This window comes from Lonchura striata, chromosome 2 (assembly GCF_046129695.1).
Source record: "Lonchura striata isolate bLonStr1 chromosome 2, bLonStr1.mat, whole genome shotgun sequence".
NCBI classification, from domain to species: Eukaryota; Metazoa; Chordata; class Aves; order Passeriformes; family Estrildidae; genus Lonchura; species Lonchura striata.
This window is the reverse complement of record NC_134604.1, coordinates 111,314,179-111,340,847: the sequence shown is the minus strand read 5'-3', so window position 1 is coordinate 111,340,847 and position 26,669 is coordinate 111,314,179. Positions and strand designations below refer to the sequence as shown.

At 40.2% G+C, this 26,669-nt stretch overlaps 2 long non-coding RNA genes across 3 annotated transcripts in view; one reads left to right on the top strand and one right to left on the bottom strand.

Moving 5' to 3' along the window:
- Window positions 1–12,545: 12,545 nt before the first annotated feature.
- LOC110475695 (uncharacterized) lies at window positions 12,546–13,992 on the bottom strand. Its single transcript, XR_013342096.1, has 2 exons — window positions 13,865–13,992; window positions 12,546–12,704 (listed from the first exon to the last, which is right to left on the bottom strand). It is a non-coding gene; the product is annotated as an uncharacterized LOC110475695 (long non-coding RNA).
- Window positions 13,993–15,343: 1,351 nt separating this feature from the next.
- The window catches only part of LOC116184550 (uncharacterized), an 89,635-nt gene continuing 78,309 nt past the window's right edge, over window positions 15,344–26,669 (top strand). For both annotated transcript variants that reach the window (XR_004149304.2, XR_013342097.1), the window contains exon 1: window positions 15,344–15,541. This is a non-coding gene — a long non-coding RNA (uncharacterized LOC116184550). The remainder of the gene's footprint in view (window positions 15,542–26,669) is intronic.

Here is a 26,669-nt window from a genome sequence, read left to right as displayed (position 1 = left end):
TAGCTAGAGAATGTTTGGATTTACTCAAATTTCTCTATTTTGCTGCTAATTATTGTTGCCACATGTCTGAGTAGGGCATAGAAGAATGATTTAAGTACCATAATGAAAACAAAACTCTTTTAAAGTGCCAATATAGGGAATCTTCCAGTAGAACTTCTGCTGGACTTTCTGCAAAGATGGCCCAGCCCCAGGGAGAAAATGTAGCTGGATATGATTATGCAAAAGAGTAGGTGATTTCCACCTTTGATCACAGGCTGATCATAAAATGCTGAAAAAATTAAGAAAAAGAGTGGCAACAGGGGTTTTAGGAGTGCAGTTTTACAAATGGTGAGAAGCACGTTGCTTTGCCATCCTGGCCAAACACAATGCATCTTTAATTTTTTCCTTCCTTAACCAAGGAACGCAGTGTGTTTGACAGCTCACAGGCTGAATGGGTTTGTCTTACAGGAGGAAAAAATAAAAATATGTGGGGATGTGGAGGTGGTGTTGTTTCCGTTTAATTTATGGTGGGGTGATGTTGTTTCTAGCTAATTTTTGTAAGATTAAAAGCAGGTATTTGGGAGCTTATTTGTTGTCATTTAAAAGGTGTTACAGGGCGGTCCTGAACAGGAAATTGTGAAAAAGGAAGGTGTATGCCTTTGAATTAATCCTTTATAAATAGGTGCAACCAGAGGGGTTGAATAAAGGCTAGGATTTATTTGCATAGGGAAGTAAATTATGCAAGTTATATGCATAAAAGCAAAGCAGAAGAGCTGTGCAGCAGTGAAAATGTGAGCTGTTTCTGTAAAAGGCTGTTTTTCACTTTATAAATATGGCACAGTGTCGACAGCATTCATGACATCATGTGATGTAAATGATGTCAGCAGCTTGGTGTTGTGCAATTGTGTATTTTAACCTGCATTTCAACAAGAAAAAGACAAACACTTGGGTTTTCTTTAAAATGTGAAACATAAGGGCTCCAAATTAAAAGCTCCCAATGAAAATAGCCCACACTCCCCACCAAAATGTCTTGCTCCAGTTTAGGGGAAGCTGATCTCCATCACCAGCATGGGGAGGTAGATGTAGGTGCCAAGGCAGGGATGCTGTTCTCTCTGCTTTGCTGAGACAATTTCTCTGGTTTTAATGACATTCCTCCTTCTCCTGACCAGTGAGATCAGAACAGTATCCAGCTGTAAAATGGCAACATGCTGAGGAAGTAGCAGCCTGACTGCTTGTAGTTAATCCATAAAGTAATTCTGTTTCTTAGACATTTATCTCTTCTGCAGCACTGACTTGGGTGATAATGTGAGGGGGAAAAAAAGCACCCCTCGGGTAAGAAAGTGAATTTTTGCATTTCACACTGCTTCTGAAGAGCTTCCTGGTGCTCTGTTGGCAGCAGAATGGTAATTTTCCACTCTGCTACTTCTCAGTGTAAGACAAAAAATTCTGTTAATGGTGAGCTGGTATGTTAATTACTTAACAGTTTAATTGTTTCTAATAGTTGTTTCTACTAGGGCAAGGTAAAGAGATATAAATCTAGCTATGCATATTTATTTCTAAATCTGGAAGTGAGGAGGGTTTATACCCGGATGTATATTTCTAATTGGATGGATTTTTCTAAGAACCTGATTTACAGAGAATATATAGTGACAACAGACTTCAAGCTTTTTCCTTTTGGGAACTCAAAATTACTAATCTTCAATTCTGCCTCCTGATTTCTTTATTTTTATTGGCCTTTTTTTTTGGAAGAGAACATAAATATTCACAGTATGCTGTGCTTTACTGGTTCTAACTTAATTATAGTTCTGCACTTAATTAAGAATAAATTATTGCAAATAACTCTTACTGTTCAGCATTCATTACAAAAAATTCCTGGAAATAATGGAGGCCAGATGAGAGAGAGAGAGAACTGAAACTCTGAAAAGTAGGCTGGCGGGGCAGCTGCTTTCCCATAAGCCATGTTCTATAACCCCATATATGCTTCTTACAGGTTATTTATTTGGGAAGTAGAAAGTTTTGAAAGGAAAAGTCTGCGCTGAAGAGGTTAAAGTCTGATCTTACACCCCTGTTTTGTGACAGCCCTTCAAAGTTTGGCTGATTTTTTGAGGTGTTTTGCAACTAGGTGGCATTAATTTGTGGTGGCAGGGGAATTCCTGGGTAGTCCAGGTGATCCCCATGGGTTGTGTGATTCCTGATGAGGGGACACAGGGTAACTGCATCCTAAAGGAGCACAAAAATGTAGGTATGTAGCTAAAACCTTTTATAGATTGTGGGCAGAGGAGTAATGTTAGATTTTTAAAAGTCCCGAGTGTATCCCAAGTACCTCAGTTGTTACCTGGTGCTGAACAGTTCCATCATCACAGCACATGATGCTGTTTGGGTGTTACAAGAAAAATAGCATCACCAAAGCACATTCCACCTTCTTTTAGTGTTCTAAATTTCACCACCAAGTGTTTTCATGAGGTTCTATTGAACTGTGCTGTGTCTGTGAACAGCATGGGTCATTAAGCCATCCCTGAAGTGTATTCTGGCTCCAGAGGTATGCTGCACTCAGTAAGTTCACAGTACATTCTTGAAGTAAATGAAGCAAATTTCTGGAGTCTACCTGCTGGAAAAAATGCATTGTGCACTGCCAGCCAGCTCTGCCAGCCAGGTTTAAGCTGTTCATTTACTGCTTTGTTTATCTTACTTGGGACTTTATTTACAGAGTGAATTGCAGATGTCTGAAGATCAAAAACCTCCCAAATGCCTATTGAGAAAATTTAGTATAGAAACAACCATGAGTCAGTAGTTTAGGTGTTTGCTCCTGTTATATCACTGAATAAAACCAATTTGATATCTTTAATGAAATGAGACAGTCTGAGGGCAGAGAACAGCTCATGTTTACACTGTGGGAGCATTGGAGAAACTGTCTGTTCCCAAATTCAGGGTACAAATTGTTTTGCAGCTAAGGGTCAAGAAGAAAATACCCTCTTTTTCCCCTCTCCATATCCTGCAGGATGCTATAGAACAATTAGGTTCATTGGGGGTGGGGGGGCAGGATTAATCCTCCTACGGAAACATCTGGAATTGGTAAATATCTGAGGTGGGAGACCCTCTTAGAACAGAATATGAAGGACTTCCACACTGGAACAAACCAGCTTTTATTCTTTCCTTTCTCCTGTTCTCAGCTCTTTGTTAAGTGACAGATTTTAGGACCTGAAAAGTACAAAAAGTGTGTCTGTGCTTAAGGGGGAGATAGGAAGGAAGAGCTTCAGCCAAAATGAACATTAGAGACCAGACAGAGGATATGCTTATTCAGGATGGGATGAAAGAAGAAAATACCTCTCATGGCATGAGACCATTTGAACTTTCAGATACCTGGAAATAACACTGGTAATGACAAAATACAGTGGAAGTTTCTTCTGGAGAGTAGTAAAGCAGGAGAAGGATGGAAGGGACTGGTTTGTCTCAGAAGGACATTTCCCTAAACACAAGTTAAAAATTGTGATAAATGGTAGATACTTGCTGCTGACTTGGAACTAACACTTCCTTTTGTGTTTGTTTCTCAGTCATGGTTTTTAAAATGCATGTAACAGATATATATTCAAAAGTGCTGGTTTTTTTATGGGCCCTCATATTTCCTGGATGAGAAGTTACTTCAGAGCAGAAAACCTGAAACTTCCTGAGCCTCAGGCAAAGTGGAGCCATATATGATAAGCTCCTCTGCAGCTGTAATTTTACATGGCTTATTTGGCTTGTGCTTATTATGATTTCTGCCTGTTTTTCTGATTAGTCCAAACAGAAGAGGCTGATTCTGTGGTAACACACTCTTCTAGCAGAGAGTAATTGGTCTTTGTATAGATACACCAATATGATAATTTTTCTGTAATGAAAAGCTTTGTCTTGATGTTTTTGCATCAAGACTAAGTGGGAGGAAACAATCTATCTCAGCTGATGTTTTCAACTGACTGAGGCTTGCCTCCCAGACTTAAGGAGTTTATTAAATGTGACTTGTGTGGTACATACTATACTATTAAGCTTTCTGCCTATCTCCTGCTAAAAGCAATTTCAATTAGAGCACTTTATTTTCAGGACCTCCCCCACCCCAACCTTCTCTTCAATGTATCTGTATTTGACAGTGGTATTATTTTGTAAATATATGCATGTGTTTAGCACAAACTAAACCAGAACTGGCTGTGTCAGAGAAGCGAGAGTTCTCTTTAGGCATCTACTAAAATCCCTTTTTTCCCCCAAGAAGTTAATTTTTTTTTCTGCTGAAACTCACAGTATGTGGCATCAGTGATAAATCACCTTGATTTACTCTTGATTTGTTAAATAACATTCTGTTGCTTTTGAAATTGTAGTGTTGGATGCAACCTGATTCTTTCTAAATTTCCCCTCATTCTCAAACTTCTATCAGCATGTTTAATATAAATTGCTATTATCAAATTAAGATGTTACAATTAAAGAGTGTCTAAAACATTTTGGCTTTTTTTTTTCCCTGTCATATGTAAAGTAAATATTGTGACAGCTGTCTTGCTGCAGATGTCTTCATAATCCTCCTGGTAGGATTTCATATTAATGAGATTTTTTCTGCCTATAGGTTTGATTTCATGGATGTAGGGCTGCTGCTGGGTCCCTGCATTCACCACTATTTGCTTGAGCACAACACCAGCCTATAAATGTGCTCCTCTGTCTGGAAGGTGACTCAGGCCAGGACTAAAAAGTTGTTGTGTGTCATCAAAAGACTGTGAGGACACAAAGAGTCTCCTCATGAGCATCTGAACCATTAGAGCATCTGAGACTCTGTGTAAGGCACAAAATACAGCCCCAGCTAGCCTTTTGCACTGGCCCAGGGATTTCTGTTTGATTATTGACTTTGGTGAGTCTCTTCAGCCACATTTCCAGCTCAGGTGTTTGTCTGTGTGAGATGTGGATGTGAGGCTTGAAAGTCACCTTAGACTATGGTCTGCGTCCTTCTCCTGGAAACTTTGCTTAAAGCATTCCAGGAAAGAAAAATAATTCCCCAAAGGGTTTTGTGATCCTTCAGAGACTGATTGGTGTGGCAGCGAGAAAGAGCAGTTAAATGTAGTTAGTTAGTCCTTATAAATTCAGGAGAGGGTGAAGTCAGTGCTCTGTTTAATAGCAATTTTATTTAATATTGCAGTAAATTATGCTCATATTTGTGATGCCTGTAAAAAATGCTATAGAAACTGAAGAGTATTTTATATTCTCAGAGATACTGCAAGAGGTACAGAAACAATTTGTCCATTTCTAGGTTCCACATCCCATTAAAGGTGAAGGAGATTTGGTACCCTCTTTTAAGAAAACTAAGCATTTAAAAACACTGAAGGGCCAGGAAAGGACTTCAGAATAGAGCAAACAAAAGTGCAAAAATATAGCAGCTATTTCAAAACTGCAGACAAAAGTAAATTCCTGACAGGAATATCCAACCTAGTCAACCTCAATCTGTGGGGCAAGGAAGGATGCTGGGAACTAAAACCCACAGCAGCTGAAAACCAGAAGTAGCTAATAAAGCACAGTTATTAGCTGTGGTTTGTTACAATGCTTTAACCCCCCAAAAAAGGCTGACCCAAAAAGCTAAAATTCCCTGAGACACCATCCACAATCCTTTTACATTACCACTAACACTCTAGCTAATAATTAGGAATTTCTCTGGTTTCCAAAGTCACTGTATGAATCATTTGGTTTAAATGTGGGTACCTTAAGTGAGTCTGAATGATTCTGCTGGAATCAGCAAATTAAGTAGACCATTTAATCTTCTCAGCTGCATTTACCTGGCTAGAGGAAATGTGGCACAGACATTTTGAATGTTAATGGGAGACTTGTAAAAATGAAGGTTCCTCTTACTTTTGTAAAGGTCAGCAGAATGAATGGCACAATTCACATCACCTGAAAAAATGAAAACATCTTGGAAAGTGTCAGAAGTGAAAAAAAAAATTAGTATTGAAATGAATAAACATGTGAAGGAATTAAGTGAAATGGGTACAGAATTTGCTTTGGATCCAGGGATGAGCAGCTAGTGGGATGTGTAAAAGAAAGTCTGTAAAAGTTGAAAATGTGGAGATAAACCTAGATTGGGAAATCTAGTTCTAAATAGACAATTGGTCTGCAATATCTCCATTTCCCCCACCCCTTTATTGAATATGTGGTCATTAATTAACCAGCATTTTAATGAGTATATGTATTACACATTTCAAAGAATCATTTGTGAGGCACAAATAAGAAAACTCTGTGAATGTGCTCTAATGGCAAAATATGTAATACTCATAACTACTAAATGTTGAAAAACCCTCCACTTTTCCATTTAATAAAATAGGTGAACTTGGCAATTACATAAAGTAACTAATGTGGGATACATTGAGTTTCTGTATAAGTATCTCATTTGAAGTAGTTATTGTTCTTTCATTTAATTGGAAAAATAAAGAACACCGCTTATTTTGTGAGAGATCCCTTTGAGTGTTGCATTTCCCATCATATTTGTGTTTCGATGGGCTTTAAAAAAATTATTTGCTTGAATGGTTTGTTTCTGTTTGTTTGGGGTTTTTTTAGCTTTTCTTACTTGCAGCTGATTCAGTGCCTTTTTCCTGCCTCCCTGGCCCCAGGCTCAGCAGCATCTGTAGGTCAGCTCAGTTTTGGGCAGGGTGCTGAGGAATTGCTGTGGGCAGCAAAAAACCCTCTTTTTGTGTGGAAGGAAATGCTGCAACTGCTTTATGGGGGCAGATTACATTTCTCACCTGAGGGGCTACCAGGGATTAAATTGGTTCTGTCGAGCTGTCTGTGGGTTCAGAGCCCTGAATTTATTCAAAGTGTCCTTAACCAAAAGCAGCATTTAACTTCCTTGCTTGTTGGAAGACTTTGAGCCCATCTGCTCTAAATGAGTCTTTAGGCATCGTTATTAAAATATTAGCAAAGGATATCACTCAAGACTGGAGTGCCCTTGCTCTGATTTCTGTGAAAACACAGACAAGGAAATATTCCCTACCCCAAAGAAATGAAATGGGTAAGACAAAGCCAACAGAAGCATCTGGAAGGGAATTAATTTGGTTGCAGTCACACAGTGAATAAATCCTTGGCAGACGTCAAGGTCTCAAATTTTGTGTGGTTGAATTTTTTAAAAAATAAATGCAACAGTGGTTTGAAATGGTATCCAAAATGTTAGAAATCCCCTATTTTTCTCTTGTTACTGGTCCATAACTGGAAATACCCAACTGTTGTGTGAAATCCTCCTGACCTGCTGCAGTCCATAATCCCTATCACCTGCCCCTCTTCCTTCACCTACCCTGTGATGTAGGAAAGGTGTGAAAGAATATCTCTTATCTTGCATCAATAGCTATTTATCAGGGGCAAATGAACTCCAGAGTGAGGAAAAAGGGAGATACTTTGCAGCAGCCTAATTTATAGAGGTGGTAGCTTCTTTTGAAGACCAGGAATTTGGTCAATTGTTCGCAATAATGAACAGATCAAACCATAAATCAGTGTACCTAATGCCACAGATTGGTGAGAGGAATAGAAACAGTGGAGACCACAGACATACTGTGTTTTTATATTGCTTTTTCATCCGGTTTCCAGTTACCTTTTCTTCATATTTATTTCCTCACCATCTTCCTGTCTCCATGGTGGTATTTTGAAGTGCTACTGTAAACCTTTGTTAGGTGGTCTCCACCAAGGCAACCGAAGCTGCAGAAGTGCCACCAGCTCTGCTTTCTGATGGACACAAAGATCCCCCTGCTTTGAACCCAGCTGCCTTCCTCTCTCTTTCATACTTGGCACCTTATCTCCTACAGTTCTGTGGAAAAAAAATAATTACCACTGACAGAAATGCACACACACACACACACACATATACATGTATATATATTAATAGATATATATAAAGATTTGGGCCAAGATTTATACAATTAGACTTATATTTTGAAAGCATTTTTCTTTTTAGTCGTTAGGTTGCTGTTTCAAAAGGCACTTTGGAGCCTCACTCATGCAGAGGGTCACAAGAAACCACCACAACATGAAACAAAGCAGTCACTGGCAAAGCTCAGACAGTGCTGTGGATTCAGGGACTGAATTTGTGTCCACACACCATGAAACCAGTCCTGCAGGGTGTGTCATGGTAGTCCCCATGCTGGGGTGTTCTCTCCCATCAGCTGACTGGTTCTGCCTGGTTTACAAATAGTTTTTTTGGTAAAATGACCTGCTTTTTCTACATTAATGTGAAGCTCCCTCTGCAGCAGTGGATTCATTTAGGCATTGTAAAATGTGTAAGTGGCCATTTTCAAATTTAATAGCACCTTGAGGCATAAGTTAGGGTTAAGGTCACATTATACCAGGCATTGAAAAAACTCATGGGAGTTTCTCCAAGACAGGAAATTTCTCTTTTCTAAGTATTCAAGAATAGCCAAATTTAGGAGGTGAAGTAGCGATGCAAAGAAAATAATCTGCCAACATCGTGTTGCAAGACAATAGAAAAGATAAGAAATTAAACCATAGACCTGATTCAGTGTCTTATCCAGAACCACCGTTGTGTTCCAAAATTAAACAGTAAGACTTAAAATTATATTAGTAGAAGACAGGAATAAAGTAGGACTGTCTACCTTAACTACCTTTCTGCTTTTTTGAGGTGCTCTGGATTTTTCTTTCCTGCTGTTTGCCTGATATTTGGGCACAGTGTGGAGGAACATGGACCTTCACTCTGCCCCAGTCACATGCTTTTAAATTTTCCTATCCTTTCCAGCATGGAGACTTTGCCCTTTCTGACCAGAGGAGGACATTTAGGCTCCCTGTCCCTGTTGCTCGTGGGCAGCACTGGATTTTACACCTTGCTTTTTTTATTTCCTTGTGCAATTGTGCTTTCTACAGCAGCACCTCCACTCTGAGCCAGCTGCTGGTCCTTCACCTTGTTGTGTGCAAGGGTCTGTGCTCAGAGCATGATTTTTTTCCTTGCAGGTTAATCTCTGCATGCCTTTTCCTGGGTTGGATCTCGCCTGTCTGCTTTACAAATCAGAACCTCTCCTGTTGGCTGGAGTAAGTGAGCCACAAATGTGCCTTTAATTAAGGAACTTTTAACAACTCCAAGTTATGTGTTGATGTGTGAGCTCTTGGGTCCATAATGTATTTTGCTGCCTAACTTCTAGTTCAAGGCCTCTATTCTGCCACAAGTCACAACAGTTCATGGCTGGCCTTGTGTTAACTCCTGGCAAGAGTGTGTATCTTCTATGTCCTTTCTTCCTAACAACACAGCAAAATTTCCACCTTTCTTTTCTCTGCCCTGCTCCCTGTGAATAGCTTTGTTTATGGGCTTCACTTGCTCCAGTGCTCGACCAGATTTGTAGACTCAGAAATGTAAATGCTGCTTTGTTTGCTTGTTCAATCATCAATTCTGTTCTGTATGTTCTGCCTGTGCTTCTCATATATTTATTAGGGAATAGCAAAGGAGCCAGAGTCTCTGAAGCTGTATTCACTCCTTGCCAGGGACATTATTTGCAGAGATGCTGCAGGTTCTGCTCCTCTCCATCTAAGCTCACACAAGCTGGTTTCTTGGCTTCTTCCATCAAACTGTTCCATTTGGGGCTTTTCAGTTTTACAATATAGCAGGAAAAAATTTGAGTGAGAAGGGTTGAAACAACACAGGAATGAAATAATGGTGAGGGATGGCAAAACCAGAAGCAGGACTACAAAGCAGTGAGTGCCATGCAAAGCTGTGTGAAGAATTTCAAGGTAACAGCATTGACAATGCCTGAATTAGGAACTGGAGGATTTAGGAGGAGAAATGTTCCTCTGTAGAAGGTCAAGTTTTCCCTATGTCTTCTGTTTCTTGTCCTGTGCTTAACATTGTTAACAGCAGAAGGAAATCCCCATTTTCTCCTTCATCCTCAATTAGACATGCTGTGTTTCACTTACAAATACCTTCCAAGTAACTAGAGCAAAACAGACCACTCTATGATTACTTCTCTCATTAAATGCAGATTATTTTTTTAAGTTCAGATAGAGTAGGGTGATACAGACATCTCTGTGAGCACTGTCCTTACACATTGTGAGGGCTTTTTTGCAAGAAAGTAGCTCTGGAGATAGATTTTTCTTGTTTCCAGCTCATGAACTCAGCTATGCTGATCTTTCTACTGGTGGCATTTTAGATTCTCCTCCTGATACATATGTTTTGATATTTGCATAACATCTGCTAGTACAGAAAACCAGGTGTGGTGTGATGAAGATAAGGTCTATGTTACTTGGCAAGTCATATAATCTTAAAATCTGTCATAGGAACATAAAGTATTGAAGTTTAAAGATGGAGTATTTTTAAGTCTAGAGTAGGTATTTGCTTTTATTTAGAATAAATGCTTGGATGTTTTCACAAAATGACTGGAATTATAGGCATTGTGTTAAAACCTTCAGCTTTCCCACTTGGTTGCTTCACGAAATTCCCCAAAGTTTTCCCATCACATAACATGGTGGGCTTTTCTATTGCAGCAGTGCCTTGCTGCACTTTTCCCCAGACAAACAAGTCTTTGGGAAATGGTATCCAGGCAGGATGCAGGGAAATAGGAGATCTCTGTAGCTTCTCTTCCTGGTGTAAACCAAAGCTTAGTCGTCATGATGGTCCATTTGAAGAAATGGAAGAGAGGCAGTTGCTAAAATTGCCAAACAAACCCAAAGTGTAATTGACTTTGTCAGCTGTGAAGACAAGTGTGTTCTGAGGCTGGATGTGTGCTCCTGCATGGATTAAGGAATAAGTGCAAAAGATGGCATGGTTTCACAAAGTGAGAGGAAGGAGAGCTCTATAAAAAGCAGACAAGCCCAACCACCATGGCTTTGAGGGGTAAGTCAGGTTAGGGGGCAGCTGAGGCTCTCAGCTTGCAGCACCAGCAGCAGTCCCACATTAATGAAATATTTTGCTCAGTGTGCTATGCTGGCTGTGTCAGGCTCTGCAGCTCCTGTTGGTTCCCAAAAAAGCAAAAATGCCTCCCTGGCATTGCCTTGGCACCAGCCAGGCTCCTGAGGATCAGGAGCAAGTGTTGTCCAGGTGGCAGTCCAAGAGGATGCAGCTTTCCTAGTTCGGGGTATGTATGATCTTAGAAAGAAATTGAAAAGTCTGCTTTGTTTACTATCCCTTTTCCATTTCCCTTCCTTATTTTTTTCTCTGTAGTATGTGCAATATACATCTCCTTTGGAATCTGTCCCAAATGATGGTGTTTAGCCTTTTCGTGTCATGCCCACCTGCTATTTTTCAGACATTTCAGAAAATTACTGGTTTCACAATGGGATTGCAACATATCAATCAGGGACATTAGAACAAAATTGGAGAGGGAGGAAAAATATAAATGCATCCAGAGCTGTTATTTCATGTTAATATGCAGATGTTTTTTTATTGCATAAAGACATAGGGGACCATGTGGAACTTGCTCTCCTCATTCCTTTTGTCCCAGTCCTATTCCCCAGTTTTTGCATTATGTTTGATTGTTGCATTTCCTTGTAACCAAGAGTGTGTATTATCCTTGAGGCACCATCTGCTTGCTTTGTGCCTGTCTGAAACACCACCCTGGGCCCTGGATGCTCTGGTGGCACAGGTTAATAGCCTGATGGGTGAATAGGGCAGTTCTGCACTTCCTTGGTGCTCCTGGGCTCAGGGGGTGAATAAAACAAACTCCAGCCCAGGGAACTCTTGGATGCTTCACAGTCAATAGGAATTGGTGCTGGTTTGGAAATGTAGGTGAAGATTGCAGCAAGGCATGTGTGTTGTTACAGAAGGTTTCTGTTTGGAGTATATTTGGAAAGAGTGTATTTTCTCTTGTAATGCAGTGTGAAGACACAATTCCTATTGCTCATTTCAGCTGAGTTAGAATCTGACCCAGCTGTCTGAGCTGCAGCTGAATTAGCTCCTGAGTCAGTTTTAATCCACTTCTGAAGTGTGACAGGAGTCCCATTTTCCCTGACTCATTTTTAGCCCATTGTCAGTACTTTGATATGATCTTCAATAAAGATATGACAAACTCAATTTTCCCCATTACGATTGCCCTTTTAAGCAATAACATTTTTCTCAGACTGTATTTTTCAGTTTGTCTTGCATAGTCCAAAACTCAAAGCCACAAAATCAACAACATTTAAGTCTTTTGGAATCCACACTTAGGATGGTTGTGTATGTCAGCATCCTTTTCTACAATGCAGTAGAGCAGAGATGAAGCATATCCAAAATAAGGCCAAAGATTTCTCTAATATTTAAAGAGTAAAATAATTTATACATTTTAAACCACGTGTTTTGTGAATCAAAGCTGAGGTCTGTTAGCTCCAAGCTTTCCATTTTCTTTCAAAAAACCCCAGATCTGAACTTAAGCTATTAAAGGGATGAAGCATCATTTTAAGTGCCCGTAGGAAGAAAAAATAGGACACCACTTGAGGGCAGCAAATGCTCAGCTTCTTTCTGACAATATAGCAAAGTGTCATGAGGAGGCAGAGGACTACTTCTATTTTCCGTTCATTTATCGTGTAATTTTTGACTTGTTGAAGAGCATTGTTTCCAAATAATTGCACAGATAGATTTTTTTAATTGCTGCAAAAATAAATAAGGGAAATTTTGTTCTGGGTTTTTATTTTTGCTTTGGAATTCAGCAAACATATGAAGGTGCATGGAAGTTTTTTGAAGGTGGAAGAGAAGGAATCCAGCAGTAGAAGCTAATTTTCACCAAATAAGTCTTAGGAATTTCACATGCCATTTGTGCAAAGTCTTCACACTGGAAAATACGGAAAAACATATGAACTAGGAAAGAAAATATTTCAGTATAAATGATAATGTGGGATCATGTAACTTTCAGATACCTAAAGAATGAAGCCAGTGTCAAAATACACATTTGGTTTGTCAGATTAAATCTGCACAAGAACCTCTAATCCTAGCATAGACTATTACAGAACTTGATTTCACTACCTTATCTTTCCCCCAAAAATACTGCATTTTAAAATGCAACAAAAATGATAAAACACAATCCATCATCTGCAGCTAAATTTATGCCTTTGTGCTCCCTTAACAGTTTTAGAATTTAGATGCCAAGTAGAGATCTTTACCAATTAGGGTAACAGGCTGATCAGCCAGGAGGTTATTTGGAAACTCGATGGAGAAGCCCATGAGGTTTTTGTTGTGATTCATGATGAGGACAGAGAAGTGCAGGTTCCTGTTTAGTTTTTTACTTTCTTCCCAGTGCCATCTTTCCTCAGCTGACTCATTTTGCACATTTCTTGTGCCGGTTGCTGCCTTCTCTCTACAACCTTTGGTCCTCGTTGGAGGTTTCCATTCCTCTGCTCTGCAGTTTGAGCTTCTCCCCCCATCCCCTCGCTTCCTTGTCCTCTCCCAAGCTCCTTTTCCATGTCAGCTGGAGCTCTCCTCCTCCTCCTCCCCCTGAAGCACCAGGATGGGAGCAAGCAGAGAGCCTCAGAAATCACTTCCACCTCCTCTGCTTGGTGCTGCAGCATCCTCAGGGCAGGGATGTCCTGCTCAACCCCATCAGCTGTGACTGTGTGTGAGTATTTTGGGACCTCTGAGTCTTGTACAGCACAACCTGAGCAGATTTTCACAGAGGCTGCAAATATCAGCACTGATTTCATCCACGTTTTTGCTAAACTTTAATTTCTGGTCAAAAGCACGGAGTTGCTGGAGAGTTCTAGTTTTATGGTGGTATTTATTTTAATGTTAGTGAAAATGTGAAGTCAATTTGCCATTTTCAGAAACGAGTGAAAAGCATAAGCCAACTAAAAATATATCTGCATACAGAAATAAAATTCAAATTCAATGCTTAATGCAATTCAGCACCATAATAGGCAATTTCAGTTCATGTGAACAAAGTTGATAGGTTTAATTGAAGGCAGGCTTATGTAATTGAAAATGTAAAAGGTGCCTTACCTCTAAGTATTGTCATTGGTGTTACCTCTGCTGTTTCTCTTGTCTGAGGTCATCTTTTCCTGTGGATGCACAGGAATTTTAAAAGGGATTAAATGTCTCTTTTTCACAGATATAAACCCACCACTCAGAAACACTGTTGGTCAGAGTTTTCAAGATTTGGCACTGCTTTTGCATTTTTAAATTTTCAGCCTTTTTTTTTTTTTTATTCCAATCTGTGAGAAAGAAACTGTCTTTTCCACAGTGCCTTTTCATTGTCCCTCCCACTGAAAGTAAACTGCAGCTTGCAGACCACTCTTCTAAAAATCAGGGTTTATATCTGTTTCAGATGAAGTCTGCAGAAACCGGCCATTACTGAAATGCTGCTTTTTTTACTCTATCTTGTACAGGAAATCTGTTTCAGAGCCAGAATTACAGATTGAATCTCAGGACTTCTACACCTTTGGTTCAGCAGCAAGACCATCTGTCACTTCTAATTCCTGCTATGAAAAAGATGATCTAGTTATCTTTGATGGAATAGCTCTGAATTTTGCAAGCTACAGTCTTCTCCTTTTCCTCAATTAGATTTTCCTCCCCTCCTACATACTGGAATCTCTATAATCTCTATTTGAAGGTTCAGCCTTGGATAAAGCTAAACCCCAAAAGAATGATGCCTTTTTAATCACTGGCTCCCCACTGCATATGATATAAACTTGCAAACATGCTAGCTCCTCTCACCAAAGCAATTTTGACTTGCTTCCAAAGGGGAGAGAAAACAGGTGAATTCCTTGTCACTTTAGATTTCACTAAAGATATGCAGAAATTTTGCTGCATTTCAAGCTTGATATATGTTTTAGAAGGTAGACGGTTTATAAGGAGGGGCTGGATATTTTTTCAGGCATGTCTACATCTTAACCAGCATCTGCATATCATTTCAAGGTTACTTTTAAATCTTCTGGATTTTCACTCAGCTTTGTTTGACTCTCAAAGGCAAAGCACTCTTTCTCACAGGACCATTAAATCATGATGAGATTCTCTTTTACAAAGAGGAAAACAATCCATTCTTTTTTCTTTGGAGGAAACCATCCTCATCTTCATCTGGGTAAAGAGATGCTTCCTGAATCATAATGTGTTCAGTCTTTCACATATGTGTTTTCTTGGTGTAAACTACAGCTAAACAGCACATGATATAATCACATGCTTTTGTACTGTAGGTGAGGGATTGTCTCAGGCTGTTCCATCCAGCTATTGTTTTTTCCCACCCATGTACACATAAACACGTTCCTGAAGCTCAAACTCAGCTGTGTTTCTCTAGGCATGTCTTGGGACGTGTCTCTGCTGTTAAATTTTAATGAAAATAAGATTGAAATTTTAGGGATTAATGACCGCTTGGCAAAAATTCAGCTGATATCTACTTTAGCTGCACCACTTCTTCCAACCTCCCTTCTCCAATGAAAAACTGAAAAGGACCGAGGAACAGAAAGCTGTTTCTAGGATACAATGTGCAGCACTTCCTACTCTTGGCTCTCTCTAACTTCAGCCTCTCAGCTCTGTCATTTTTTTCTGTCTATGAATTTAAAATAGCTTTTGCCACCAGATAGTGAAGTGGAAGCAGGAGCATTTGTCCCAGCTGTGAGTGGGATCACCTTGCTACCGTGGTAAAATCAAAGGGGCTGATCTTCACATGGATTTTACATTAAGGTAATTTCCACACCTTACTTACCTTGCTGTTGGGGTAAAACCTTTCCTGCAGTGAGTTCAGAGGCTTTATGCATGTGTGTGAGAGCACATATGTCTCTGTGCAAAGCATGGCTTCTCTGCATTGGCATTCCAGCTGGCAGTTCCTGGAAAGCTCTATGGAAAGCCACCCTGCAGCTCCAAAATCTTCTGCAAAAGGCAAATCATGAATGATGTGGCCTCCCTCCTTCCTGCCACTCATACCTGTGCTGTCCTTTCTGTGCTCCAGCACGTGGGCAGAACAGCAAAGAGATGGTTGCTTTTTTTGTAATCCCCCCTTTGAAGGGAGAACCAATTCCTTTTTTTTTTTTTTTTTTTTTCTTTTTTTTTTTTTTTGGCCATTCCAGATGAAGGGAAAAAAGGAGAAAAAAAAAATCTTTTGAACTGGGTTGCCCCAGGTTCATCTGGGTACAAACACTTTGGGTACACTGATCCATTGTAAACTCCTGGAACAGGAACAGGATGCAGGTATGGTAGACAATTATTATGAAACAATTGCTGCTCTGTATCCAGCCAGTTTACAGCTTTCTGGTGTCCCTGAGATATAGGTGCTGGTTTCATGTTCTTGGCAGCCCTCCACACCCATAAGTCAAGGTCCCCCCTTTTTGACCAGGAGCTGGCAGGAGGCTCTCAGATCAATGGTGAGGGGCTATGGAGAAAAGCTTCCCTCAAACTGGAAAACTGAAGAGATTTTCTTGTCATTTAAGCTCGGGAGACAAACATCCTCACCAGCATTCTCCACTTGCAGTACGTGATTATTCTGAGCTTTAGGAAGCAAACAAACAGTAATCATTAAGAGCAGTTTATTAAACAAAATAAATTTCTCCTTGTGCCATTGACTAAAGAGTAAGCAATTTAGCTGTTCCTAATTATGAGGTTATGCCTGGATTTTTCTAAACTGAAATGACAGTTTATATACACTTTTTTTTTTAGGAACACAGTCACTTTTTGAGGTTTTTACACAGATGAACTCTTTGATATCTCCTCTGCCCACAAGTACCACCATATGCAAGAGATTGAAAATGGTGATGGAAGTGATTGAAAATTGTGTTGTAAATCTTGGTGCCTGCTTCTAGCAAATTGCAGAGGCTTGAATATGTGGCACATACCCACAGTATTTTATACCTGCCCTGATGTTTAACAGAAGGGTGTTTTTTTCTGAGCCAATTCAGTCAGATACACACACTCACTCCAGACCCATGTTTGGGATGGTGAAATGAAATAGTTCCCATAGTTATTCCTAGAAGTTAATTAGCTGTGACAGTGGGAAAGTGACCACCTCATGATTCTTGGATATTTATAACAAGGCTGTCACTTGCTAGGTTAGTCAGGTCAGAGAGGAGATGAGAGTGTGAAGTCAGGGTTCTGGTGGCACACAGAGCTGAACGTGCATCACTGCTCTTCCTTGCCATGGCTTGGATGTTGGCAGGAAGGATCTCTTGGTGCAGAGTTGGTAACATAACCCCAGCTGTGATCCCTATCTTTGGCTGTGCTGCAGAGCTCTGTAGGTGCATCTGCATTGCCTTCATCACATGCCTCCAGAGTCTGGCCTGGGATTAATGACATGGAGATGTCTTTTCTGCTCCTGCTTTCCTCAGCTCAAGGGCAGGCTTCCAGGGGCAGAGCAGAGCTGTGGCAGAGGATGGAGAAGGGTCACAGTGCCATCCCTCAGCTGCAGTGACTGCACCACCCATCTGCACCAAGTGCTGGTTGCTCTCTGGGGGACACAGAGGGATATTTGGGGTTTTTTTGCCTCTACTTTATATATTTAGCAATTGGAACTTCCACTGTTGTGCCTCAGGACTTACTGTAGCTGTGCAGTTCCCTAATGCATGAGTAGATGTTTGTTTGGCTCTCCAATTTTGCCATGTAATCAAGACTTAATGTGCTAAATGTGTTCTCTGTAAACTGGTATCAGCACAGCTGAGCATGACCTGAGCAGCTGGGAATATTTCTGAGAGCATTTTTTGTGGTTTTGAGAATTAAAAGAGCAAAGGAGTTACATCAACAGGGGAAAAAAACCTCTCAAATTACATGTTTTGTGCAAATCAGAAGTATTTTATTGGTAATGATAGCCTAACCTGGAACAGATTATTCCAAAGATCTTTCTCATTTAGAGTACCATTTATAAATGTTGTCACTGCTCAGAAAAAGAGATATCTCACACTAAGAGAACTATGAATTACTATCATGACAAGGAGAAAGCACAGAAGTTCATTTTTGTCTGTCTGTCATTACGGTCCTTCAGTTTTCCTTCAGCAGGAAAAAACTTTCATAGAACTTCAGCATGATTTGCAGAGTGTCATTTCTCATTTCTCTGTTAAAATTTCCTGCCCATAAATAGTGTGCCAAATGTTGTAGTGGGTTTGTCATCTGCCCAATATTCTTCAGAGCAAGCAGCTGACTGTTGGCTCCCCGAATTATTTCTTCTTCTAATATTGTTTCCTCAGAGCTAGCTTGAAGGGGGAACAAACCCCAACTATATATGCATATATATAATCAAGTAAAACCAGACATTTCTGTCAAAAAAAAAAAAAAAAAAAAAAAAAAAGTGAAGCTTTGGAACAAACAATAAGTTTCATGCAAATGTCTCTCTCTTAAAACTGGCAAGATTTCAATAAGCATTTTCTGAGAAGGATTTCATTTTATTTTACTGAAAGGTGGGATACTTCTTTTTGCACTGCTATGAACCCCCACTGGAGAGCCAAGCTGGGAAACTGCCAAACCTCTCATACCTGCAGTGACAATGGGGAGCCATATCAACACACACAAACCCATATTTAACTAAACTGTTCAATTGAATTCTAATCTCCAGCTAATCACTAAAGTTGAGGGGAAAAAAAATCTCCCTATTCATGTTTTATTTCTAAAAAATACCTTTATGAGGTAATACAAGTGCATGAATGGATGAGAGACTCAAGCACAATAAACTGTCTACAAAGCTAAATGAGCTAGGGGGGGTCACATTCTATTAAACATCTCACCCATGAAACTCACAGTTAAAAAGAAACTTTAAATGGCATTTTTGGAAGGCACTGAAATGGAGTTTGGAAAGTTACTGAAGTAACTTTTTTGGGGGTTCTCAGGGTAGAAGGTGATACAGAGATGTGTTTTTGTTTTGCTTCATTCCACGTCTCCTAAGCCACACAAATCAATGAGATTACAACAGAAATACCAATGGACACAAATTTATGTGTAATTGGGCACATTTTGTGTTCAAAACAGAGCTGCAGCCTTCTGAACAGAACATGTCTGTGTGTTGGAGGGTGTAGGGAGACCTTTCACCCTTCCTGCTGCAGCACTATGTGCAGGGGAAAGCATGTCAGCCCTGAGTCTGGGCATCAGGCTGGAATCTCCAGTGTGGCTGCCAGCTTAAATTCTTCTCAGTATTTTCAGTGGGAGAGATCACAAAAGAAAAGAGGTGTTTTTTGACTTCCTTGGGGTCATATTGGAGGTTGATAATGGGGGCAATGTGGGGTTAAAACACACAATTCTTAAGTCAGGACTTGGACCACAGCCCCTCATCACTCTTTGCAAGGTAATGGGTGTCCTCCCCTGGTTTTACCAAAGCAAGACTGATGTTCCTGGTAAAAGCCACATCTGGAGAAATATCTACCTGTTACAGAAACAAAATATAATTTCACATGAGGATGCTGTGGAGCAGTTGTGAAGAACAAGATATTTGAATACAGCTTGTTCTCAAGCTCTGCTGCTCAGGTCTCTTGTTCTCCAGAAACCTGTTAGCAAAACAGAAAGGTCTCCCCTGGACCACCCCTCACAGTTTCAGGGGCTTACTCTCTGGGTCTGAGTTTCCCTTTTTTTTGCAGACCCTGAAGGCCAGTCTGCTCCATGCTAAATCTTTGCTGATTTCAAGAAATTCCTTGCAAGTAGCTCATTTTTCTGGCTGTCCTCCCTGCACGGCAAGGCTGGGCGTATCCTTGATTTAACCTGGCGGTGAGAATTACTGGCACTCACTTTTGACTCAAAGGGTTCTCCCTGACCCAGGTTTTATACTTGTGTGCAAACCCTGGCAGGAAAAATAATTTTCCAGTGTCTTCCCATTTGTCCTGTTATTTTACCGCGTCTCCAAATCTCACCTTTCTCCCTGTGAATGGGCCAATGTGACCTTCTTGGCCAACACTTGCTGAAGATGAGAGCCCACAAAGTTGTTGTGGGGGACTATCGAATGTCCCCGAGGTAAGGCATGCATAAAACATGAGCACAGAGTCGTAAATAACTCGGCTCCTCTTCATTTATTTTAAAATAATGACGGTTGTTTAACTGGCTTAAAAGGGTTACTCTTTCACCCCTAGCTTGTTCTGAGCACCGTGGGAAAATGGCACGGGCACTGTTTAGTTTAAGGGATGTAGTCATGCAAAACCTTTGCTGTACCTTCTGGAGGAAGCTGGAGTGTTTCAAGAAATAATGAAGGTGTGAATCATCACAATTCTGAGCTGTCTGATAAGAAAATCTTTTAATCTCTTGTAGCAGTGCAAGGGCTCCGATTGCTGCAATTCTCTTTTATAAATTGTGCAATAAAATATTGAATAAATCATTGCAAATGAATACAGGATTATCAGAAGTATTTCCCTTTGATATCACTATTTCTGACCGGTGTTCTTTAAAGGCTTTTACTTGTTAGTTTAGTTTTAGGAGACAAATAAAGTAATTAGTGCTCTTTCTTTTTTTCCCATTTTATGGTCTGTTCTTGGCACACTTAGAAAACATTTGAGCTTGAACAGTTAATTTTCAGTTGTGCCTGTTAGCAGGAATTATTTCCATTTTTCAAAAACAACGTAAGAAAACAACCAGGATGAGATACTGGTTTCATTAAAAGTGTATGCAAAGGATGAGGTGTTTTGTTGCTTCTGCCCTGTTTTCTTTTCTTTTCTTTTTTTTTTTTTTTTTAATTTTAATATATTTTAAGTAATCAAAACACACTAAAAAGTATTCAGTTTTATGTGTGTCTTTAGTCAACAAAACCCTCCGGAGTTCCATTTTGAAAAATACTGTCATTGTTTCTGGAGTTTGGCTCCACACACTCTGTGTTTTTGCAGGACAAAATCTCTGATCTTTTACCAAGGTTTTATGTTTTTATTTGTACAAAAACCACACAATGCCATAGGATGCCAAGAAAGTGAACAGTATGGTAAGATTTAGGCTTTTGGGGAGTCCTTTCAAGATCAAGAAATAGATACAATCAAGTAAATAGCTCAAACTGGAAACCTCAGAACCCAGCTTTAATATGTGACTCTTCTCATAATATACAATATGACTCTGATTTAGCTTTATCACTTCCCTGATCCCTTCCTAGGCAGCAGATGCCCATTGGCTAGAGAGAAAATCAAACATTATTCACTGCTACGTTGACTGTGGATGGTAAACATGTATTTAGAACATAAGGCAATGTCCTGCTGTAAGAGACTGGAATAGTGGAGCTAGAGAGAGGAAGAATGAGTTACAATCATAAAAAAATACAGCTTGAAGTGTTTGGGTTGGAATCTGTTGTGATTTACTCACCAGCTCCTTGCTCAGGTTGCTGCTCTGGGTGGGAGCTACAGGCAAGGGGCAGCACTGCTGGGTGTCCATGAGCATCCTCCAAGCACTCTGGTTTATAAAATAAAAGCACTTTTTGGAAACAGCATGCCCACTTACCTTTTGAAAGTTTGTTAGGTTTTTTTATTGCTAGAACACCTTTTACTAATATTTGATAAGTATGTGAAAAAAAAAGTGAAAAAAATTGCATCAATAGTAAGGTTGCTCATGGTGCTTTAATTATTTGGTCCATTTGCTTCACGCAGGAAGTTATTAGGTAAAATACCTTTGTGTGCAGATTAGAGATGTGTGACACACTCTGGCTCATTGTCTGGTTGTGCAGCTCAGATGAGGGTCAGGCTGCCTGGCCTCTGTCACCTCCCTCCCTTCATACAGCTGTTCACAGCCAGCAATCGGCTTGGGAAAGAGCACACAGTTCAACCTCTGCTCGTGTGCCAGCCAGGAGTGACTTCTTCCTGCAGAAAATTCCCAGACTGGCTTAGGAAACTGCTTTGGATGCTGCAGGGAGGAAGCCAAGTGACTGTGAGCTGCAGGGAGTGAGTGAATAGCTGAGGATGAGTAGTGGAATGGGAAGGCCATCTCTGCCAGGCATGGTTATGTCTCCTGGGATGTTGGAATTTAAAATGTCTTTTAGACATTTTTAGATGTTTTGGGTTTAGGTTAGAAATATTTGAGATTGTAGTAGGTAGGTGAAAACAGTTGTGATTTTAGATTTGAATTATAGAACAATTTACCAACCTTGCAGGAAGAACAAGAGGTCACAAAAATTTAGATATTAAAGTAGAAGTAGTCACAAAATAGAGGAAAGAATTTTTGAGTGCTGTACAAGGAGGTTTTAGGTCTTGTACAGGGGGGTTTTAAGTTTTATACATAGAGGTCAGAGATTTTAAGATTAAAGAATTTAAGCCTGCCCTGTCCTCCCTCTTTTTCCTTCCTTACTTCCATGTTCTTAGTGATGTTATATTTATAGATTGGTTTAGAGTAGAAGGGTATTATTTAATATAAGTAATAAGTATTAGAGAAAAATTATAACTATTTAATATGCAATGCTTTATATAAAAGATAGTATTAGCTTTGGGTGGAGAGAAAAAAGAAGAAGATAAGAGTTGAAAAGGATGTTAGAGTGTGTGTGTGCTTTCTTTTTGAGCTGCTGCTGGGGCTCAGAGGTGTGGTAGATTTATGGTAAAATGTCCCTGGGAGGGCAGGAGAGGTGCTGAAGATGAGCTGAGACCTCCGTGCAGCTGAGCAAGGGGATCTCAGTAGGTGGTGGAGGTGCATTTGTGGGAGAGGACAGACTGAGGAGAACACAAGTGACTGAATCGTGCATTTGCCTGGTTTATGTGCAGGCCATGGGCTGGACAGGAGGACTTGACAGGCCTGAGCTCTTCTCAGGGCTCCTGAAGTGTTGAGATGGTGAAGGATCTGCGAGGAGGAGGGAGCTCCTCCGTGCAGCTCTGCCTTGTGCTGAGGGACAGCTGGCCCTTCCTGGAGCTCTGTGACACTGCAGTGAGCTCACCTTGCTGTCCTCCTGCTCTGGGTACATCTGTGGGCTCATGGTCCCTCTCATTTTGCTGCAAAAATGATATGGATGATATGGAGCATGTGTGATCATACTCTGCCTAAAATGGGCTTTAATTCCATCTGATTCAGATACAAACTCATGCAGCAGTTGGGACTGTGTGTGAATTGCTTGAGTTCTCCTTGGGTTTCTTTAAACCTGAGGCAATAGCACAGCAATCTAAAGATAACCTGGTGTAGAAAAATAATAGAGATGCTTCTGTTGTTCCCTTGCCATTTTCACTTCCTTTCTTTTTCTTCGAAACCCTGTTTATTTCCCCGTAGGGCTATGAAATAACAGGAAGCAAGAACAACCCAGCTAGGCAACATCTCTTCTGCAGAACTGCAGGAGATTACATCCTGTGAAAAGGTTAATGAGGAACTGAGACTTTTTTTGGTCAGGATAAAGAGAATTATTCACTTCCTGGTGCACTAGAAGCATTCGTGAAACCTTTTAGGAAATGGCATAATGTATTTTTAGTGCAAAATTAGGCTGGAAAGAAGTTGCAAAAAGCTGTACCATCAGTCCAGGATTTGATACATCTGACATTCAGCAGCTGCAGGTTTTCTTGCTTCCTTTCTTCATTGAAAATGGATGTAGATGACTTTAGAAAAAATATCTTTCTTCTCTCATATCCTCATCAGACTCTCCCTGAAAAATGCAGTGTGTGTGAGCCAAGCTGGTGCTGGAGACTGATCCTGCTGGTCACCAGGCAGAGTTTACAGCTCAACCCTCCCTTTCCACCTTTGAGAGGACTTTTGTGGCTCAGAGCCCATTGCCATTTCCCTGCCTTCCTCTCCTGGCCCATGGAAGCTGCTTCCAGGGCTGCTACTATGCACACTCAAATATATATATATATTTTTTTTTTCCAATCTCTGCATTTTAGCTATACATTCTCCTTTTCAAAAGGCTGGATGCTTTGAGATAATGAACTCTTTCCACAGGTCATGCTGCTTTCTCTTCCTCTGGATTCCTCTATTAGCAGAAAGCTACCGGTTTCTAGAAAGAAATTGTCTTGATTTCTTTATAGCCTCAATCTGTTCTCACCAAAGCCACTGGCAAACCTTCTGTTTATTTTTCAGGGATACAAAAACTAAGCCAAGTGCCATCAGGCAAAGATCAGCACATTTACTGAACCACGAGCAAGGCCTGGGGAGCCTAGTTAAGTAATTCATTACAGCTTTGAAATTCCTCACTAAATAGGTTTGGGATAATTTTTTTTGCCAGAAATGCTAGCTTGCTGAAGTGGAAACATTTTGTGGCAATGTACCAATTTCTGCTATCCAGAAGGTTATTTTTGGGTCCCAGGTGAAATTTTATGGGGAGAAAAGGAGGCAGAGAAGGACTTTTTGCCTGTAATAGTGTGCTGAACAAATGTAGCTACCACAACTTCTGGGCTAGAATTGCTTGCAATTGCCTGAGCACATCTGGGCAGATGGACCTAGACCTTGATTTCAGGTGTCTAAAATGAAAGGCATTTGAAAGAGGATTGAAATGAGGTTGGACTGGATGATCTTGAAAACCCAACCAAGCCAAACCATCCTGTGACTCTATGAAGTCTATATGTTTGTGATGTGCAATTGCTAAATATTCCTATTTATATCCGGTTATGAGAAATGATGTTGGAATTGAGAGGGCCATCAACCTGAGGAAAGTAGAAACATCATTTAAGCCCAGTATTTTCATAAGGATTTGAATTCCATGTCATAATGAAGCGTGACATTTCCTGTCACAGGGCACAATGTTAATTCAATGCTCAGAAGGCACTTTAGAGATATCATAGAAGATCTTGTCAAGAAGGATCAGCAAATGCTGTTTCTAGTTTAAAAAATCACTAGAAACTGGGAAAGTGTGTTGAATTAAATCCATGCCATCTTTACCTTGTCCTAACAGCTTTCTCTGGCTGTGTGGTCACTGTCCAAGACAGAACTCTGGGCTAATGAATACTTAGTTCAGTCTGATGCAGTGGAGTGTTTTATGCTATTTTGAAGAAATTTTGCATGAAGGCAACAGGAAAAAACATTCCTGCCCCCTTCAGCTGTGCCTGCTCTCTGCCATTAGCACTGTGTGTCTGTAGCTGCACTGGCTCTTGCAGCTGAGCTCTTCCACAAGGCTCTGGAGGTCTCAGTGAAGGAAAAATGATAACAGAGTCATGAGAAGTGCTGAGGCTGGAACGAGACCAAATACCCATCAGCATTCCACTGGTTTTGATCCATCACTGACAGCAAACCAAAGTCGGGGATCCACATTAATAAAGGTATTAAAATACCTAAAGCTCACCAAAATCTCTGTGAGTAAAGTGTCTGAATATTTTTATAATCTGTATCCTAACAAAGTTAATAAATAACGTTTCTGTTAAATCAGAGTGTTGATTTGGCTGATTCAGGCTTTACAGGAATGCAGTAAAATTATAGTTATTCTCAAATAGTTCAAAGTATCATATGGTTACCTTGCATTTCAAACATCAGCTTACCTTACTGTTGTGCTGCATTGTGTTGATGTCACAGGCAGTACACAAGCAAAAAAATGAACCAATGATGAATGCTTGTACTCCAACAAAAAACAGATCAGGATTTGCTTTGTATGTTGATTATCATTTTATTTATAAGCAGAACATATTCTAAATATTAATATTAAGTGATTTACTTTGCACAACAGTATAAGTATGAAGTTCCAGGGTTTTTGCTTAGATGCTGGGTCCCATCTGCTGTATCCATGGTGATAGCAAGACTTTTGTTCTGATTCCTTTTCAAATCAGTGTTGTGGTTCTTAGTGATTTTGAAACTACTTTCCAGTAACTCTAAAAATTAATGGTTAATCAAGCAATCTCAGCTTTGCATGCACCCATTATTAAGTATCAATCTACCTCCAGCAGCAAAACCTTTCATGGTGGTTTCAAAACCTTTCTTGTGCTGCATCTGTAGGGATAGGATAATCTTTTTGAAGAAAATCTGATGAAATTGCACCAAAGCTTTCTACGTCCTTTATTGAGAAATATAAAGGTCAAGCTCTTTCTTTGTAGGGATTACTGGGTCCATACAGCCTCAGTAGTAGGAGTGAGCAATAGGAATGAGGGAGTGGAGTGATAAATCAGAGGAACACTTGCTTCAGTAGGTATCCCTCTTACAGCAATTTGCTCTTGGAAAGATAGAAGGGTTTGTAGATCATCAGATCTTTTCTGGAAATGTTTGGGTAAAAAAGCCCAAACATAAAGTTAAAATATGTGACTACAGAGAGAAGAGAGATTATAAAATAAGGGTGTCCCCACGTGCATGTTTCAGAGTGAGGAAGGCAGAAGGTACAGCAGGGTGTGCAGACGAAATACCTTGGAAAGCAAGTGAGAAATATTCTCAATTTTGACAGCTGTGGAATGGGAAAGCTTTAGCTGTCCACCCCATATGAGGGATGACATGGAGCATTATGCCAATGGGACCAGCAAGAACCTGGGTTAGCCCAGAATGTGAGACATGCCAGTGGGGAAAATCAGTGTGTGACTGCTACAGCTCCTCTTCTATCTAGAGACTTTTTCCCAAGCTTGGGCTGAATCAAATTACTATGTGTCTGATAGGAAACTTGAAAATCTTCCTGGTATTCATCAGGAACTGCAGGTTTCCAGAAACTGTGTATTACCATGCTCAGGCTGAACAAAATGAAGTACTCCAGAGATTTGCTATGCTGTAATTTGCCCTTGAACAAAAATGAAGCTTAAAAGAGGTTTAACAAATATTCACACTTCTCAAGTACTTCTCTGGGGTTCTGGCCTCCCACTTGGCTTTATACACTGAAGATGAGGGGGAGAAGCCTGCACTGTGATTAATGCCCCTGACAAGGTCACCTGGATAAAATGTTCTTGGCTGGAAAAAGCCAGTGAAGGGTCTGCAGTGATGTGGTTTGTCATTAACATACATTACCAGTGATTGAAAGGTAACCTGAAGTCTTGTTTCTGTGGCTGTGCAGGACTTTTATAATTTCAAATAA